Raw genomic sequence first — 8,031 nt, forward strand, 5'->3', positions numbered from 1 at the left:
AAATCATTTCACGATTTTGATAGTTATGAAGACAGAATATGTTTTTAAGGTCATGCTAGGCGGTTGCTATGGTGGTTGCTGTGGACTTGGCTGGACCGCGTCCGATTCCTGTTATTAGCTGTCCGCCGTAGGAAGGCTGCGTTCCATTTACAAGTAGTGACAGTCTGCCGCAACTCGAACTTTTATAGCCGTTCATGACACGCACACACACACACACACACACACACACACACACACACACACACACACACACACACACACACACACACACACAAAACACTTTGCCTCACAATGACAGTGTAACTTTACCTAACCTAACCTTTAAAGTATCTGATATAGTATAGAAAAATGAAGCAACCAGAGATTTAATGATGAAGACTCTGGGTTCTGTAGTTCACGTTTTACAGTCCTGAATGACTCTTTGCATATAATTTATTGAAGAGGAGTTTAGAATACACTTTATATTTAGACTGTTGCTGTTTAATTTTTTACATTGTTGTGTTATGTCATGAATAAGGTTCACCTGCTGGGGGTTTGATGGATCAGCTGGACAATACAGTCAAAATCAGACTTCATTCATCATATGCAAGAATCCTAGTTGGATTTTTGTTTTCACTCATGTTTTTGAACCAAATATTGAAAACAATTCTGACAGACTGGATACCTCATCAGGGTGTACATTACCTTTCACTCAAGCATCCCAGGACAGAGCCCTGCCCCACCATGAGCCTGGGTGGATCCGTGATTATAATATAAAAGGACCAATACTGAATATGAATATTTCATGAAAATTGAATTATAATACGAATTAGTAATAAGGGTTTCTCTGTACCCTTCTCCACCCCATACTCAAAGAGCTGCGGGCAGAGAGGGTGACAGGAGAGGATGGCACTGAAGAGAAGATGCTCGGTTTCTGGAGTCTCCTGGTCCTGTCAGTATTAGTAGGATGCATCTGCTGTGTCTTCTCGTGGATGCTCACCTACCTTGACTCATTCCAGCCTGGTATGGATTTCCCAACACTGCGGACAGTGGCCCACGACGTTTAATATTTATTACATATGTCTGAATTGCTAACCCTAACCCTAGCTCAACAGACCACAATGCCCTGGACTGTCAGTATTATTACATGCTGTGAACATAAGTAGCTTTGATCACAGTTTATGTTGTAAAAGAGAAGGAATATTGAAAAAAAGATCAACATTGTGATATTATTTCTTCCAAACTGACCAGAAACATGCTTGTCATACTCTCACAGCAAAGGATCAGACTCACTGTGCATGACGGCTCAGGCCAATGATGTCTGTTAGATTGTCAGTTGTTTAGTTCTTCTGTACAGTTAGGGTCACCGTCTCTATTTCAGAATAATTAATAGGCAGAAAACACTAAAAGTTGATTGTCTTCCAATATTCTAGCATAATTAAAAAACTTTGACTTTGTAAGTACATATTATTAGTCCTAATGCCAGTATGATTCTTCATAACTCCTGCTTTGAAATACTGAACTTTAAAATTTACCTGATGAAAGATCATTGGCACTCTGTCAGGATAATTCTGACTATAAGATCACTCTATTAATCTGAATCCTTCTGAAATGTGCTGTGAATGAATGCTGATGCAACTCACTGTGGGAAAGCTGTTAATAAAATGAATCTCACATGCAACACATTCACAGAGGAAGAGGACACAAAGGGAGGACATGCAGAGGTTGTGTTAAAGTCAGAAATCCAAATCTTTAGTCAAAAACAGGCGGCGGTTACAAACAGGAAGACAAGCAGTCCATCAAACAGTCTACAGGGTCAAACATACAGAGAATTCAAACAGCAGTAAAAAAAAATAACTGGACACTGAAAAACTTAAAGCAATGTGAGACACAATAAAAGGAAGCAGCGCAGTATATTCACTGAATTATCATCAATTACAAAAGAGAAAAAGAGAATAGGAGAAAAACAATGATTTCTACGAAAATAAACCTTGATGGAAACATACAGAATGTAAACTGTGTGAGTTTGGTGAACTTTGTTAGTAACAAATGTGAAAAAAAAAGAGAGACAAAAACTCAGTATTCATTACATTACATTACATTAGAAAGCATCTAAACATTCTGGTCGTGGATTTTTACAGTCTTAGTTCCGCTCGCTGTCATCATTATAATCATCATGATCAATGGCGAGGTCCTGAGGTGGGTGGGGCTGTCTCTGGTGCTGTCACCATGAAGGAACAGCATCTGGCACGTGTTGCTGAAACATGCCAGTACACTGGTGTAGTTTCCTCTCCAGCTGTTTGACATTTGACACTTCAACATTAAGGGGAAGAAGAAGAAATAGTGTTAGGTCAGGTGATCAAAAGAGCTTGCAAAGAAAAGCGTCTGGACTTCTTTAGGTTGCTTGAAGACGTTTCACCTCTCATCCGAGAAGCTTCTTCAGTTCTAAGGTCAAATGGTGGAGAGTCCCAGATATAAACCTAGTGGGAGTAACCCCCCACAGAGGGACAAAAGGACCCCCTGATGATCCTCTAATCGCCTGAGCCGAGGTGTGAAACTGGGCGTGGGTCCCAATCAGCCAGTTTTGGGTGTGTTCATTGTGAAACCTGGCCCCACCTTATCATGCGAATTCCTGAGGTCAGATGGCCCAGGATGTGAGTGGGAGAGAGTTGGTGTCATAAACCCCCGCCTCTGTTCAAAGATGGTCGCTCACAGTGGACATAGATGGCTTCTTTCACTCCTCTTTCAAACCATCTGTCCTCTCTGTCCAAAATGTGAACATTGGCATCCTCGAAAGAGGGTCCTTTATCCTTAAGATGCAGATGGACTGCTGAGTCTTGTCCTGTGGAGGTGGCTCTTCTGTGTTGTGCCATGCGCTTGTGAAGTGGCTGTTTGGTCTCTCCAATGTAGAGGTCTGAGCATTCCTCGCTGCACTGTACAGCATACACCACATTGTTAAGTTTGTGTTTTGGCGTTTTGTCTTTCGGGTGGAACCAGTTTCTGTCTGAGCGTGTTGCTGGGTCTGAAATATACTGGGATGTCATGCTTGGAGAAAACTCTCCTGAGTTTCTCTGATACACCGGCTACATAGGGGATGACAATGTTGTCATCGGCTACATAGGGGATGACAATGTTGTCATCCCCTAGCAAGTGAAAATAAAAAATAAATAAAATAAACAATAAAAGGTATATCAAATAGACCATTACGGCAAGGCTGGGATGGTCAATTTGGTAAAGTAAATCCATTGGGCATCTTTCTTCGCCTTTAGACAATAATTCTGATGGCAAAAGAACCAAACGGGACAGGCAGAAAAAAAAAGAAAAGAAAAGAAATGGATGGCATGTGTTTAGAGGTACTGTAGCTGTACTTACCAAAAGCAGAAGCACACAGATGACAGATCAGATGCTGAATGTTGCAGGAACATGCTCATGTGCGGTGGTCATTCAGTGCTGCTCCGGCAGGTTAGACAGTCCAAGACTGATATCCTGTCCATCTGAGAGTTTGAAAACACACATGCAAAGATTTATTTTGTATTACAGTCAAAGTTGGATGTTCATTTCTGTCCTTTAAAAATGTTTGTGTATTTGAAAGCACTAACATTTAAGGATGACTTGGATCGTCTCCTTTAAAGGGGAGACAAGTGTATCCACTGATCCACGTCACTTTACCTGGATGATGACTCCTCTCCCCCTCACTCAGAAACACTCCTAATATAACCAAGCAAATAAATAATATTGAAGATTTACTTACATCATTACAAAAACATCAAAAACATCTCCCTTTGATTCTATTTCTCCATTCCTGCTGAACATCAGGCAACAAATATCTCAATAAATCACAGTAAAATGTAAAGCACATGTTTTCTCTGCTTTGTCTAACCTCTGCAGAGCCTCTGTCAAGAAAAACATATCTGTAAGCATAAAACAAATATACATTTCATAACACGTCACTGGACAAACCTCGGTCAGTTGATTTCCTCTGTGCAGTGTAGACGAGCATCAGTCAGCAAGTCAAGGTGGTGAGATGGACTGGTGTCCTTTGTGACTCTGCTGGTTCTTCTGAGGAAACACCACCGTCTCTCCACACTGTCACCATCTGTGAGCACAAACTGCTGCTCTGCCAGCATGTAGGAAATCACATATCACACACACAGGGGTGAAGAAACATTAGAGCTCAACTTTGGATACTTTAGATCTAAACAGATCAAACTAGCTCTTAGCTTCAACAATCAGTGAACAGACAAACAATGATACCAAACTGATTCTGTATGAATACAATATGGTATTTTCAATACAGGTGTCAAATTAATTTATTAAAACTAATACAGATATATGTATATCTTTTTTTTGATAAATTAGTTTGCTAAATTATAAGAATATATATATATATATATTTTATTTCATTTAACAATTGCAACTGAAAGAAATTAAATATTGAACAAAAATATATTGTCACATTCTGAGCATGCTCAGCATGCTGAAAGACTTGAAGTTGCTACAGATTTTAAGAAGTGATAATTATAGGGAAAAAACTTCTCTTTTTCATCCGTTTAATCAAACATTTGATGCCTTAGATGTCTCAGTCTATAGCGTTCTGCAACTACAACTAAGCTGAAGCTTGGATTTGGCTGCAGGTGCCCCTGTACATCCTTCTCAGCAGCACACATGTGGGTACCATTTAATCACACTTCTTCCTGAGCTTTGCTTCATCACAAGACCAAAGGTGGCATCCCGTGTCACGGTCATATCATCATCCAGAAGAAACATTTGAAGAAACATCATGGAGAAGAAACATTTACGCGCCTCCTGGTTTTGTTTTCTGATCCTGCAAAAAGACTGAGGACAACAAAGCCCAGAGAACACGAGATACACAACATCCAACATTCAGACTCAACAGCCTCCATAAATGAAGAGCACCAGGTTGGTTCAGTTATAGTAGATATGAGCATACTTCACATTACTGGGTATGAATAATAATCAAGAGACAAACTTTAACGATGCAAAACATGATGTCCCATCATCAGACTGTAAACAAACATCCACCAGGCTTCTTTGCTGGCAAAATTGATGATTCTCCTATCAGGGATCAGTAGAGTGTATTAACCTGTGGTATAAGCAGCAGTCACTGAAATATTACTGTTTCAGATAAGAAATCTAGCACATAAAAGCCAGGGTGGGAGGGATCTCTGCAAACTGACTTACCTCTGCAAGTGTGAAGCTCAACAAAAATCTGACTCTCCAGTCACAGACAAACAAAAAACTCCAGCTGGGAGATAGAAAACGCTGTCTGGGTCTTGCTGGATGTTGCTGGTCAGAGTCCACACATTAGCAGAGTGCTTCTTGGTCCCACTGACCCATATGGACAGTGACTGTGGAGAACTGTTCTGGAAAACAGAAAAGAGAATTAAAATAACAAAAAGCCAAAGAGGATTTCCACAAAGACTCTCTTGGAATCAACAATTAAAAAACCACTGGTTCATATTTCAATTAAATATGAACAGGTTCCTTAAATGTACGCAGTTCAGATCTGATTTAATTTAATTTCCTTCACACAGCACATTCGTCCAGGCTGACAGGTAAACATAGAATTAATCTCAGGTAACATGACTCATAGTAGAGATTCAGTAAGAAAGATTGCAGGCTCTAATATTATTACCACACAATCCAAGGACACACCAACAGCTCAGATTTCTAGAACTATTTAAACAAATGTCTTCTGAATATTCAATTCATGTTCACAGTGGTGGTGGTGGGGGGGGGGGGGGGGGGGGGGGGGGGGGGGGTGTTGTGGAATTTTTTAAATAAAGTCTGCACAACAGAAAGAGCTGTGATCAAGCTATTTATTACTGCGCACAGGAGAGCAAACACACATCAAACATCACAGTTCAGTCATGTCAGCTCTGCCACTTCACGTGTCTCGCTATGAGACAGCTCTGTGGTCGGCATGAAGCTGGACACTCTGGTGACAGTGGCAGAGAAAAGGACATTAAAGAAACTGATGGACATTATGGACAATGCCAGGCATCCTCTGCACACGGCCATTAACAACCAGAAGAGTCTGTTCAGTGACAGGTTGCTTCTCCCAAAGACAAGAACTAACAGACTTAAAAACTCCTTTGTCCCACACGCCATCAGACTGTTTAACTCCTCTCTGGAGGGGAGAGGGAGGGGAAACAGGAGGACAAAGGAGGGGGGAACAACTAAGCTGTAGTGCCTCTTCACCTCACTGTGCAATACCTTGTGCAATACTTTTGTAAATAGTCAACGGTGCAATAGACTCAATACTTGAAATGTGCAATTCACTTGTATTTTTATTTTTATTCCTATTTATTCTATTTATCCCCTTCGTATATTTTATTTATATTGTCTCTGTATTTATATATATGTGTGTGTGTATAACTCTAACTTCTGTCGGTGCTGTGCTTTTTTGGAAATCGAATTTCCCAGAGGAACCCACCCGAGGGATTAATAAAGTTCTATCTTATCTTATCTTATCTTATGAAACCTAACGGATCAATGGTTATGCTGTTTTGTGCCCTTGGCGTTATCAGCACCTGTAAAGGGAGTTGTTTTCTCAAACTGCTGAAGTAAGTTCATCTAGTTTTAGAAACTTTCACTGAACAGTCTATAACAGTGTCACAACTAAGCATATGCATAAGCACTTAAATGCTTTAAATGAGAATAACAGAAAATTTCTATTACAGGAGCTAGAGCCTGTCCCAGTAGTCATAGGTAGAGCACATCTGGACAGGTCACCAGTCTGTCAGAGGACTAACACAGATGCAGCCTGACTCAATCCTAAATGTTCAGCACACAGAGACACAGAGGTGCCGTTTAAAGTTTAGTGTTAACTTGAGTCACTGATCATTTGCAGTATTACAGAGTCTGGCAGTCTTTGCATGATGTCCACGTCACTGTACGTTTCTAGCTGACTCTCAGGTGTGACAGGTGTGCCAGCAGGAAAGAGTAATAATAGCCTGCATCCTGAGGTTTTTCATGCAGGATTAAAGGAGCCAGGCTTTATTCACACAGCTAGGATTGTATTTTACACTGACCCTGGGTCAGTATAAGTATCATACAGTTTAGACGAAGCACTGAAACTTGCACATATTTATTACAGATGCACTGAAGCTAATCGAGATATTTGCTGTCAGTCTGTGGCTGCGATTAAACACTTTACTGGAAACTTTATTAACTAGTAACTTCATCAGTCATGACAGAAGCTAATATTTCTGTGCTAACATCGTTTAAACAGTAACAGCTTTACTCCAATATAAGCTAACGTTTACACCGTAACTTTAAGCTAGCACCATAAAGATGGTAAAACACGTAATAACATCTACAAATGCATCTTAAAGCTATTATATTAGCACTCGGTGTATTACTAACATAACCACATTAACATTATTGACACTCGCTGACTTTTAATAGTCATTCTATAAATGCTGTCCGTTTAAATGGTATTACCTGTAAACACTGCTGTATCCACCGGATTGCAGCCAGAGTGGATTCTGGAGTCTTCCCACGCTCCTGTTAGTGATCCTCCATCTGGATGGATGATAACAACCTTCTGAACAATCTAGCAGGAGATGGTCTCCGTGCTGGGAAAACAGGTTTTGCAGCTGTTTGAGCTAAGATTTCCAAGTTATTCACATAATGAAAACCTATACTTTGTTTCGGTCGAGTTCCCCATTCAAATGCATGTAACAGTGAGAAACGCACTGTCTTGGCGAAAGAAAGCGTTTTTGTACAACTTCATAGAAATAGCTGTAACTTTTGATAGAAGACTCGGATACACATGTTTATGGCTTTATCTTATAGAACTCAAGGTTCCCGTGCTGAGCAAACAGGTTTTGCAGCTGTTTGAGCTAAGATTTTTTTAAGTTATTCACATAATGAAAACCTATACTTTGTTTCGGTCGAGTTCCCCATTCAAATGCATGTAACAGTGAGAAACGCACTGTCTTGGCGAAAGAAAGCTATTTTGTACAACTTCATAGAAATAGCTGTAACTTTTGATAGAAGACTCGGATACACATGTTTATGGCTTTA

The 8,031-nt window shown here is 40.2% G+C and overlaps 1 long non-coding RNA gene across 5 annotated transcripts; it reads right to left on the bottom strand.

Annotated features, from left to right (window-relative positions):
• Window positions 1–1,714: 1,714 nt before the first annotated feature.
• Window positions 1,715–7,646, bottom strand: LOC112435370 (uncharacterized). Of its 5 annotated transcripts, none has more exons than XR_013098267.1 (7): window positions 7,447–7,646; window positions 5,182–5,358; window positions 4,655–5,083; window positions 3,940–4,096; window positions 3,579–3,687; window positions 3,352–3,473; window positions 1,715–2,292 (listed from the first exon to the last, which is right to left on the bottom strand). It is a non-coding gene; the product is annotated as an uncharacterized LOC112435370 (long non-coding RNA). The 5 variants fall into 5 exon arrangements; XR_013098265.1 differs by having other exon boundaries at window positions 4,655–5,055; window positions 5,182–5,363; window positions 7,447–7,645; XR_013098264.1 differs by having other exon boundaries at window positions 3,940–4,091; window positions 5,182–5,363; window positions 7,447–7,645.
• Window positions 7,647–8,031: the final 385 nt, after the last annotated feature.

The sequence above is a fragment of the Maylandia zebra genome, linkage group LG4 (assembly GCF_041146795.1).
Source record: "Maylandia zebra isolate NMK-2024a linkage group LG4, Mzebra_GT3a, whole genome shotgun sequence".
In the NCBI taxonomy this organism is placed as follows: domain Eukaryota; kingdom Metazoa; phylum Chordata; class Actinopteri; order Cichliformes; family Cichlidae; genus Maylandia; species Maylandia zebra.